At 32.1% G+C, this 13,062-nt stretch overlaps 1 pseudogene across 1 annotated transcript; it reads left to right on the forward strand.

Moving 5' to 3' along the window:
* The first annotated feature begins 10,480 nt into the window (after nucleotides 1–10,480).
* Nucleotides 10,481–12,195, forward strand: LOC126710188 (uncharacterized protein At4g06744-like; annotated as a pseudogene). Its single transcript, XR_007649592.1, has one exon. The product of XR_007649592.1 is annotated as an uncharacterized protein At4g06744-like (transcript).
* The last annotated feature ends 867 nt before the right edge of the window (nucleotides 12,196–13,062 follow it).

The raw sequence follows: 13,062 nt of genomic DNA on the forward strand, positions 1-13,062 counted from the left end.
ATTGTGATAACCTAGATTTGTTAAATTGGACTAAGTAACAACTTGGTTAATTACCTAGGTTAATCCAATTGTATTTTTAAGAGGTCTAAAAACCATTAGCTTATCTTTCAAAAGACTTACCTATATAGTCCAAGTTTCTAGAGCCTTGCCAAGCAAAAAAGAAATAATCAAAAATGTTCTTTGGGCTTGGTTGTTACACCTAAGTAGGATTTTGTATTTTTTAATGTGCTTTAGGAGTGATCTTAAACGATTATTATATGTTAACCAAACAAAAAATGATTATTATATCCAAGAGAGTACAATTTGGCGAAACTACATCAGGGTCGGGCCCCTCAAAATTGTAAAAATCTTATGTAAATTCATTAAAAAAAATATTACTAATGTTTAGCAATTCTAATGTTCTGCTTTGTCATTTTGATGTCTTACTATTTTCCTTTACCATATTTTATGCAGAAACTCTGAGTCCCCAAGATCACGGCCACAGCTTAATATCAATGGAAGCAATGATACTCCAAAGTGTAAAATACACTGCACTTGCAAGCATTCGAAGTGCTTAAAGTTGTGAGTGCCTGACATACTTGAATGCAAGAAAATACTTCCCTTTTAATAATGTAATTATTTTGCTAATTGTTTTAGTCAGAAATTGCTAATTGTTTATTGACGAAATTATATAATTGTTTTGTTTTAATTTTTTTATTTATCTGGATATTTGGTTGGAATTCACAAAATTGGTTTTTTTTTTTCCTTCCTTTTTTTAAGGTTTATTTTGACCTGGGATTAGTGGTTTAATTTTGTTTTATCAACTAAAAATGGGTTTGTTTTAACCTAACTAATGTAGCAAGTTTCGTACGCTGCTTTTGTGTTTCTATGGTTCAATTTTTTTAGGTTCTTACAGGAAGAGCCAAGAATCAATATACCTGGAAAGGGTTTCGTGCAATCCCTATAGCCTTAAAGGAACTCAAGGTCTTTTTAAAAAAAAAAAAATTCTTTATGTAAGTTATAGTTGGAAGCTTAAATATTTGGAATAGAATTGTGATTTTTGTGTTTAGTACTGTTTCAGGAAGAGGGTATGAGAGAAAATACCAATGGTTTTTGATGGCAATGACTATGCCAAAGAGGGTATGTGAATTTATAACCCAATGGCTTTGGTTTTTTCAGACTTGTGTTTCCTATATTGCACAGATGCTTCTAGGAAAATGAGTCATATTTGTATTAGATACGATACTTCTCAGATGCTTACCAATGCAATTTGATAAATCATCTAAAGTTTGTAAACTTATGCATCAAATACACCCTAAGCTCTTAGATATGTTCCTCTTTAGTGTAGAATGGGCATATAACTGTAAATAATAAATAGGAAGGCATAATAAATTGAATAACTATGAAATATCTGCCATTTTATGCTACTTTTTAATAATTATGCTGTATCAACCTATCCACATTTCATTGTACCCATATCCTTTTCTTCTGTCCGTACTTCCTTTGATGCTACTCATTTCTAAAAACTACTTGGTTTGAATTGTGTGTGAGCATGCGAGTGAATGTAGACATGTAGGTGGGTATTGTGTCCATGCATGTTGGGTTGGCTGTTATTGTTTTGATCATCTAAGTATGGGAAGGAAGAGCATGGTGGAAGCTTAGTTATCTGATTGTTCTGTGGATTATTTATGTTCCTATGAGAATAAACTGTATGAGAAAAGTAATAGCATGGATATAATTGATTGATTTAGATCATTTTGCATTACTACTTCCACGCATTTGCCATTTGGCCAGGGGAAAAAAAAAATGGGGCTATAGCCGCTTTTTGTAAACGCAGCTAGAGTATGTCCTATAGTCACGTTTCTAAAAACGTAGTAAAAAAAAAACGTGGCTATAGGCCGAATTGTCCTATAGTCATGTTTTTAGGAGCTATAACCGCATTTTTAAAACATGGCTATAGAACCTTTTTTTTGTAGTCATACTTTCAGAATGAAAAAGGAAAGGAAAGGAAAGGAGAATAACCTAGCTCTTTTTATTTTTATGGGAGATGAAATAAATATATTAATAAATATATATTTTTTATATATAGTTTTTATAATTGTAAATTGTAATTATATTGTTATTTATATATATTTATATATATATATATATATATTTTTCATTGCTCAAATGATCAAATCCTTCTTTTTTCTATCAATGAAGATAGAATTATATTGATTTTTTCATTCATTCATCTTTTCTATCAAGTATATATCATGGAATTTTTCATATTTAAATTTCTTCCTACTTTTTGATATTCATACATTTTTGTCTCTAATTTTTCTGCCAAACAAAAAGAGCTATTAAATAGATTTTTGTTAATCAATTCCATATCATTTTCCTTTTAGTAATGTTAGGATTATATAAAATGACACCATTTGTGTCACAATTTGTCTATATTATAAGTTGTGAATAATAGAAATATGATAATAAGTCTATATAAAAATGCACTTTAATCATTCACAACTTACTATATATAGACGAATTGTAACAAAAATTATACTATTTAACGTGCAGCTAGCGTTACTCTTTTTCCTTCTGTACGAATTATAATAGATTACAATGATTTGAGTTGGTTGCTGACATATTTCCTCCCACGTCACAGCAAAGGTTCATTGCACTTTGGAATTTGTTTCTTCCCTTTGGAAAAAGGTTGCCAGTGGCGGCAACAAACATAATATTATATATATATATATATATATATATATAATAAACAAATTCCAAGCTCTTGACTTGGAGAAGGACAAAGTCAAGAAGTCCTAATATATCACTTTCACGTCAATTACAACGATAGATAGATGAACGAGGATGGACAGATAAGACAACCAAAAGAAAATTCTCCTAACCAATGGGGGCTTGGTTGAGTGGGTAAGGTTCGGATATTTCGTGCAACCACATTTAGGTTCGAGTCTCGCTGCCCGCAGGTTTTCGTTGGTGGGTAAACTTGGTGAGGGGTGTACTAGATAAAAAGAGGTGACTCTCACACGGCTTAGCAAACTCCCTTCAGCTGGGCTCTCTTGCAGCCAGCTCCCTGTCCGGGGGTGAAATATAGTCATAAAGACCCTCATTTTTTCTTTCTCAAAAAAAAAAAAAAAAAAAAATTCTCCTAGTTTCTTAAAAAAAAGAAAAGAAAAAAGAAAAAGAAAAATTTCCTCAACTTTTTTTCTTCCTCTTCCTTTTCCTTCTGTACAGCAACATTTTTGGCTGTCCCCCCCCCCCCCCCCTATCAAATTCACGATTTGATAGCGGTGAAATCCACTAATAAGTAATAATGCATTAGATATTACAAGAATGATTCTTTACTTGTACTGCCAGTTGAAAACAAATCCGGCTTATGTTAAAAAAAGTTACAATATGTTGTTATTAATTAGACAAAAAAAGAAGAAGCTTACACTAATTCTATCCTTGTGCTTCATAGATAAGGCTTTGGAAAAGAAAATGCTGTAAAATATATGTTGGTTCCTTTAATTTTTTGTGCAACTATATTCAAATCCATTAAAATTAGAGGTCTCAAATGGGTGAGTTTGGGTAGGTTTGGGGTGGGCATAATTGAGTTGGAGTATATAAAATTCATTTACTCATTAAAACCCATTTAACTAATTGTTTCTAATCCAAATTCAACCCAACTCAATTATTATGGATAAACCCCAACTCACCTAATTACCCAATTATCAAAATTACCAAAATGCCATTAAAGTGAAAACTCCAACACTTTCTTAGATTCCATTTTCCACTCTCTAGTCTCCACTCTACTTTCCCAAAAAATCATATTAAACAAAAGATACAAGCTTGAAAATAAAATCGCTTCAAATTGGATCATCCTTCTCCTTTTATTTTCCCACACTTTCTCGGCGTGCAAACAGCATTATCTAAACAACAAATTTTTTTTAAAAAAAATAAAAAATAAAAAGGGGCCTAATTTATTAAGCATTTAGCTTCCATTTCCTGCACTTTCTCAGCAACCAAACAAAAAAGCACTGTAAGAAGCGGATATGGCTCCTAAGAAGCAAGACTCAGTGGTCTAAGACCAACAAAAAAAAAACACAAATCGAAACCAGATTAGAAAAAAAAACAAATCGGAAATATGAGCAAAAACAAGCAGAAAACTAGATCAGAAAAACCAGAAAAAGAGCATAAATATGAGCAACCCAGATCGAAACCAATAGATCGAGAACAACCAGCTCGGAACGCAAAGAGAGGCTGAAACCCATGCCCGAAACACAAACCTAAAACGCAAACAAAACCTGAAACCCAGCCTGAAATCACGCTGAAACACAAACACAAACGCCGAAATCCATACCGAAATAGAAACACAACCCAAAATCCAGCCCGAAATCTACTCTAAAACATAAACACAAACGCCGAAACCCCTACGTCGCCACGTCGAGAAATCCACTGGTCTCTGTGTTGTGTTTGTTGTGCCTCATTGTTCTCTGTGAGAGCTAGAGAGAGAGAGAGAGAGCAAGCGAGAGAGAGAGAGAGAGAGAGAGAGAGAGAGAGAAGTATTTGGAGGCTGAGAAAATGAAGGAAAATGAAAATCCTAAAACACTGAAATGTCTTAGGGCTTTTTTTTTTTTTTTTTTTATGGGAAGGGCTGGGTTGAATTTGGGTATATTGTTTTTGAGTTAAATGGGACTCAATGGATTTTTAGTCAAAACCTAATAATTACTGGGTCTAATTGGGTTGATGCCCATTTAACCTAACTAATAATTGGGTGGGTTTGAGTTCAATTAGAGTGAGTGGGCAAATGAGTTTGGGCTTCCTTTGCCACTCTAATTAAAATATGCAATAAAAGCTTTCAACTTTAAATCATTATGAATGTAGTCTTCTCCTTTTTTTTTTCTTTTAAATTAAAAAAGGGAATATGGATGTAGTCTTTATATCAAGATTAGTAATCTGATGTAGGTTTTTTTTTTTTTTTGAGATAATTATAATATGTTATTAATCTTATAGCTTGAATTATTTTCTTCCTAAATCTTCAAGCACTTTGTGCATGAGGGGGGTGTCAATTTAACTGCAAAACTCATGTCCCCCAACTCTACAAGCGTTTATACTTGTAAAGTGATTATCATGCTACAGGTATATACACAGGACTAAAAAACTCAGGAAAGAAAAATAATTAATGCATTAATAACTAATAATGATTTTTTTTTTAGGAACAATTAATAATTATCTTTTTTTTTTTTTTTTTTTGAGAAACAACTAATAATGATCTTTTACTTAACATTAAGGATATAACTTTTTTCATAACTATTATATGATTTATGTGATTAATTCATAATAAAAATATTATTGGACTTCGGTGGGGTGATTAATTAATGAGGGTGTATGTCAAAAATTTATAAAAATAATAACGAAAAATAACATGTAACTAGCATTAATTTCTCTCCAAAATTGAACCAAATTTTTTAATTTTGCATGCCCTATTTCTAGTATTATCCGAGATTCCCAAGTGTGTAACACGTAAAGAGCAGTACTCTTCAACTTCAAGCTTGAAACAGGAGATGCAGACCAGTGCAGCCTCTCCACAGTCTCCAGTGGGTACAACCTTTGTCAGTAGTCACCAGCTCAATGCAGCCTTTTGTTTTTAGACTTGCCACTTTTCATGGTGTCGGTGGTCTTTAAACAATACCAAAATATTGGAAAATGCGAGGACCACCAAAATATCCTTGCTTTAGCTTTGCTTTCTTCATCCAAATCACATTGATTGGTTTCTTTTTCTTTGATAGTTCCACTTTGCAATTATTGATAAGAAAATTGATTATTTTTCCGAATGATGACAGCAAAAGATTACAAGAATTCTGTGCCTTTTGGATTGGCCCTGTTCCTTTTTTTCTTTTTTTTCCCTCAATACATTCCTTTATTGGCATAGAAGAACTACCAAAATCACGTGGGTAGGTTTTCATATGATTGAGAATGAATTAAAACTAATTCGTTAAAAAAAAGAAAAAAGAATGAATCAAAACTATATATAAAAAGAGAAAAAAGGAAAAAGAAAGAACCAATGAACTGAACCACCAAAATCACGTGGGAGGGTTTTTATTATATGATTTCGAGATTTTAAATGGCACTAAGGAAAAAAAAAATGGTGATGATAGAAATAAATGGATGTGTGCCTTTTGTTTTTGTATGATATGTATTTGATTTACGTCACACGTATCATCGAATGAAATGAATGTTTATGTCATATTTTCACCTGTTCCACCGAGTAATAAAGAAATTATTGATCCAAAGTTTTAAAATAGACTCAGCAATCGGCATATTTAATTACATATGGTCTATTTAAGCATTCATAACATTAGTTTCTCCAAAAAAAGAAAAAAGAAAAAGCATTCATAGTATTCTATATAAAATAAAATAAAAAGCATTCATAGTGAATTGCTCTCCTGGAAAGTTCTAAATATCATCCTATGTTAGGTTAGCTATGTCAGATCATTCTGTTTTATCTTATGTATTCTTTGTTTTAATTTATTCAAATAAATTGTGATATAACATTTAGGATAAATGAACAATATAATGTTATTACAGAAGTTGTTTCTACCACAAGCTTCAAATCAATTCAATAATTCATCATGAACATTCTGATGCTTTGCAAGGTTGGTACACTGCATATGTATTTGAAATTGGTAGCACAAATGGGAGATTCTACAGTTTCGCAATGGATTATTTCAATCATCTAACACAATCTGCAACAAAAATTTCAAAAGTAAGGAATAAGAAAGGCACAACTTATTATTATTAATTGTCATAAAGGGGAAGAAATGAAGACAATAAGCTAGCCTGATTGAAGATAAACTGGGCTATATTCATGCATGACCCTGATAGTCTTCAAACTATACATAATGTTTAACTCTGGTAAATCATTAATCCGATAGATAGATGTCATCTAACACACTCTCTCATGAGACTACATCAATCAATTTTTTCTAATGAAAGGAAAGGTTTGAGAAGGTCTATTTATAATTAAAATTGCTTAGGATTCATTATTGTTTATGTCTATAAATGTATATACCACAACAGCATGCCTTGCGCAAATGTTGGCATGCAAATAAAGAATGGATAATCACCAATTTGATTTCTTACCATAAGTATTTCAAGGTGCATTTATATAATGTTTCCATGTAAAATACACTATTTAACATAAATGAAAGGGTACTAATTATGTTACCAAGTATATTTCCAAAGCATTATCATATATTGGATTTTACTTACCGAAATAAATGGTATGCATTTAATATCATTAGGTTTGATAGAATGATACAACACGAAATGACGAACAAGTATTTTTTAGTTTTCATTATAGTTAGTCACTAACCCGTGTAAGTGTAATGCTCAAAAAATATGATATGATATTTTTTTTTTTCATTTTTTTGGGTCTAAATATGAAATTTAATAATTATAATAGCTATAAATATACGTTTATTATGATTGTGTTTGTATATAAAACTATATATTTTAGCATTATTAATTTTTATTTTTTTTTGCTAAACAGCATTATTAAATATATTTATTAAAGAAACCATGATGTATGAATATTCTATCTATATATCGTATATATATTCTACTTGTCAATGTTAAATTTATTGTTCTATGAAAGTAGAATTAACATAGTTCATTTGCAATGAAAAGTCCTTAATAATTATGTATTTACTATATAAATTTTTATGACAAAATATTGGAATATGTAATTGTTAATTCTAGACTAACCCTAAAATTTTTGTACTTGTTTCACAAATATGATTTTTTTGTTGTTGAGAAATATAGTTACTGTGTAATGGGTGTACATCGAATTTAGATATCTTAGATCATAACACCTTGAACCTTCAACCGACAACTAATATTCATAAACATGATTACACATGAAGGGCCTAAACTTTTAGGTTTTACTCTTGCTACACTCAATATAAAAATGTGTCTTCTCAAAAATTTATATATATATATATATATATATGTATGTATGTAAATCCTAACTTTATATGGCACCTTACATATGCTCACATATTATTGAAGAGCTTATAGTGAGCGGTTGGTTTGAACGTTTATGCACGTTTCAGCGTTTGCGTTTGGGGCATGGGACCCACGCTACAGTAAATGCGTCCTTTTTTTTTTTTTTTGGTTTTCTCGCATTTCAGGAGTAATAGGCTACTGTTCAGCCGCAAATGTTGACTTTTCCATGGTGAATAGTGCATCTGTACACTGTTCATGGACTCACAAATTCCACTTTTCAGCAATTTTTTCATTAAAAATAGGTCCTACGGCACTATTCACACATTTAAAAAATATTTTGTTACAATGTTTTCAGTTTCAGTAAAAATAAACTCAATCCAAATAGACCCATAAAATCTAAAATACAGTCAACCTTGTAATGAGACTACTGACTACTTAAGCGTAGATAACTATTACTCAAAAAAAAGTGTAGATATGACCGAAATGATTGCAGATCAAACTAATACGGGTAATACATCTTGAATTGATGGAATGCTTTAAATGGATAAACTTTTAAGACCCAAAACAAAAATAAAATTGAAGAGACTGAAAATAAAAAGATTTGAGTGTAAGATCGAATATATATACACTAGCATGGAGGAACAGAGTCAAATAAATTTTCTCAAGAGGATTGAAGCTTGTGTAAAGATATGATCAGAACTTTAAACATTAGTAACTTATCTAGACATCTAATTGCAAGATGATACATTTCATAAGTTCAATTCATTACATGTATTCGTGTATGTAAAGATGATACATGTCACACGTTCAATCGATTACATGTATTCATGCATGTATTGCTTGAACTTTGAAGTGTGAAATTATGGACTTATCTACCCAAATCATGAGAACTACAGTGACAGGAAGTCGGAAACCACATTGTAGAGTGGGATTGAAAAAAACATGGGGAACCAAGAGAGAAGACAAAAAAGGAAAAGAAAAAGAAAAAGAGAAAGAAAAAAAGTCTTGGTGGTATAGGTTCCTTTGACCCCATCCCTTTCTACAGTTAACAAGGGTACCAAAAGCTAATAATTATAAATATTATATTGACATTTGGTTTTTTAAAGTTTGTTCAATTTTTTAATTTCATCCGTAGAATCTGAATTTCACAAGTAATAAATTGATTTTTAAATAATATAAAACCATCAAATATGATGCATAGGCTAATCTAAATGCCGAAATATCATCTTATTAGACACATTTACCATAAAAAAAAAAAATTTTGAAAAATAATGCGCTGAGTAATCGAAGTGGATTAAAAATATTATTTGACCACCATATATAATTAATAACTCAATAGGGTCTCGTGGTATTGAAGTTTTGATGTATTCTCAACCTTTAGTAAAAGGCATGAAGGTCTCACTTTCAATACTTTTCGATCTCTAAGTTGTTGGTTGTATAACACTATAACTTGTATTGAATCTTTTTGTAAAATAAGACTAATGAGAGGGTGTTTGGTATATGCACTTAAAAACTGAAAATATATGTTTGAAAACATGTTTAGAAATACGTATGAGTAAAAAAAAAAGTGAAAATACATATAATATTATTTAAAAATTAAAAACACGTATTTGAATGATTATACCAAATGTACCTCATCATCTATATCCGAACATGATCGTTATCTCATTTATATCCGAACATGATCGTTATCTCATTTAAAGATTGATGTTTGAAAAAGCATGCATGCATGGGTCCAAGTCGTACGCCCAGAGAGAAAAAGAGAGTGTAGCTGGCATAGGTGATATAATAAGTATTTAAGGACAACAATTTTGCATAATCTTTTTTTATAATTGATGAGGTTAGGTTTTGTGGTTAAAGTTGATAAAAAATTATATTGATGATGTGTGCGTATTTGAAAATGTTTTCTTTTTGTCACCATTTTCTATGTTAATGGTTGTGAAAAAGATCTTAATAATTATTGTGCAGTTAACCTCGTATAATAAAGCATTAATGCTACAAACATAACTCAAATTATTTTTCAAAATTGACAGAAGTTTTTGACTTTGTGTGGTGGGCAAGATGGTAAGTTCGCGTTCATACATGTAAAAAGTGTTTACTGTTCAAATGATCATTTCAACAATTATAAAAAGATAAGTGATAATTATATATGGTGTGTATGAGACAAGTACATAACCAATTCAATCGTAATTAGAAAATTGTGTTTCCAAAACAGAATTTTACCGTTTTATAATTATAACTGAAATGGTTCGAAAACACAACCTACAAGTTACTTGATAATGTATTATTTTACGTGTACAATAATAATTAATGCCAAAAAAATGTGTGACAAAAAAAAGGTTATCTATAGCATTATTGTTGTCCTTGTTGATAAAGAAAGCATAGGATCCTCCTGTTCATTTTCCTCCGGAACTGTTAATTAAAGAAGTGTACCAAATTTTAACAAATATTATATTTTAATACTCGAGCCACCTTCTCCACTAAGATACATCTGCTACTATAAGAAGGGGTGAACTACGTGTGTTTACACAAACCTTCTTCTTCTTCCAAACACTACTTACACAATGATGCTCCGAACACTTATTTCAGCTTTACTCATCCTTTGTTCCTATTCTCTGCATGGCCTAGCCCAACCTGGTGGATGTCCTAGATGTCCCTTAATATCAGCACCAGCTCGACCACGACCACCAGTATACCCTCGACCACGACCACCACTATACCCACCAGGACTTCATCTCATGCCTCGTCGCCCAGCAAACAATCCTGGACCATTGTCCAATAGAGCCAGAATTCTATTCATCACCCAAGAACTCAAAAGAAACATCACCTATGACCCACAAAACTATACTGGCACTTGGGTTGGAAACAACTATTGCCTTTTCAAAGGTTTCTTTTGTGACACTGTCCCTGACTTGAACATCACTGGGCTCGCTCGCATTACCTTCAATGGCGCAAGATTTGGTGGTACTTTCTTGAACTTTTATCGCTTTATTCGAAATTTGCCAGACATTGCTATCTTCCATGCCAATTCTAATAACTTTAGTGGGGTTATTAATAGAAACCTTAACCAACTACGTTATTTATACGAGCTGGATTTGAGTAACAACAGGTTCCTTGGAAGATTTCCATCTAATGTCCTAGGTGCCACAAATTTAACATTTGTGGATCTTAGGTTCAACACTTATGTTGGGGTAATCCCACCTGGGGTATTCAACATTGACACAAACGTGTTGTTTATCAACAACAACAGGTTCATTCAGAAAATTCCAGCCACATTAGGTAACACACCAGCTTTGTACCTCACACTTGCCAACAACAAGTTCACTGGTGAAATCCCACGTAGTATTGGCCGAACTTGGAACACACTACTTGAAGTGCTCTTCTTGAACAACAGGTTGAACGGTTGTTTGCCTTTTGAAATTGGTTACTTGCAAAAGTCCACAGTGTTTGATGTCGGTGGCAATTTATTGACGGGTCCAATTCCACAATCATTTGGGTGTTTGTTCAAGATGGAGTTACTCAATTTGGCTCACAACCAGTTCTATGGGACTATTCCAGAATCACTATGCAGGTTACCAAATGCGTACAATTTTTCATTGTCTTACAATTTCTTCACACAAGTAGGGCCTGTGTGTAGGAGATTGATCAGAGCAAAGAGGCTTGATGTGAGGAGAAACTGCATTACTGGGCTTCCACAGCAGAAATCAGCAGCTGAGTGTACACGTTCTTTGCTAGGCCTAGAAGCTGCCCAAGAGAGAGCACTTTCAGCGTTGTTCCTTGTAGGCTTGCTACTACTGGTGAGTCTTCGGAAGAAGAAGAATTTGAGGTTATTCCTACAATTGATGAAATGACTCCACCTTCACCTACGACCTATGGTGCGCTTACAAAGCCTCACCATTGATGACCGGAAGGTATATATATTGTAGTGACTCGGTTCGTGAACTTTGTGATAGAATAAGATTATCCGAGTTTTTTATTTGCTTTGTTAATTATGGCTATTATCAGCGTCAATGCTTGCAAAAGTGTAATTACCTTTTCTTTTTTTTTTTGGGGTGAAGGACGTTGCTGGAGAACTCATGTTCCCTGCTGCTAGAAGTCCTTTTCTTTCTTAATTTTTCTTTGGTTTTATTTTTGCGAATTCGGAACATTGTGGTCTTTTCCAACATTATCGCGTTTTCTTGGTTTGCTAAATATTTTATATGAAAATAAAACGAGGATCTTTATGTTTTATTCTCTATATATTCCCCTGAAACATGAAAAAAAGATAGTATAATAGTACTCCTGCAATATACCCTTCTTTATAAAAAGCAACGGTATCAATTGAAAAAATACATCAGGTTTCGTTCCTTCCCCTCACATGTTGTGGAGTCCACCCTCTGTGAGGGATGACTCATGTTACAAAAATATGATATATCTCATTGTATTAATTGTAGTGTACTATATTTTTATCCAGTTATACATCCATTTTTCCTTCTATTTTAACACAATTAAAGTTTAAAATAACCAAAAATTAGACATGATATATTACCATCGATGAAAAATAAAATAAAACACTCTTAGTGGAATAAATTAATTTAGTTCAATCAGAATGTTTAAAGTCAAGGATAATAATCTTCTAACCCATTTTATACTCCACCGACGGTAATATACCATGTGTCTAAGTTTTTATATATTCATTTTAAACACTATTTATAAGAGCATAGAATGGAACACACATAAATTAGTGTTTAATGTAACTTAATCTTTCAAGTTTATAATTAGTTAGAAGAGTTTTTATCTTGTTTAGTTAATGCAAGTTGTTGATTGGGTTGGGCCTGGTGTGTTTAATGGACTGGAGGGAGGACTAGGCGTGGCCTCTTTATAAATGGTCTCAATGTCTGTAGACAGTGGGGTTAGACACATAACCACATAAAATAATTTCAAGGCACAGCCCAATAAAAAATACCACAATTTCTGCGTGCAGTTCCATGTTTTAGCTACAAAATAATTGAAGTTTAGATATGCTCTAATTGGGCCTTGTTTTAAATCGAACTTAGATTTAAATTGAGCAAGGAAAAATATGATAGCTAAAAACTTCAATTGATCCGAAGAGAAAAT

Source organism: Quercus robur, chromosome 2, assembly GCF_932294415.1.
Source record: "Quercus robur chromosome 2, dhQueRobu3.1, whole genome shotgun sequence".
NCBI lineage: Eukaryota > Viridiplantae > Streptophyta > Magnoliopsida > Fagales > Fagaceae > Quercus > Quercus robur.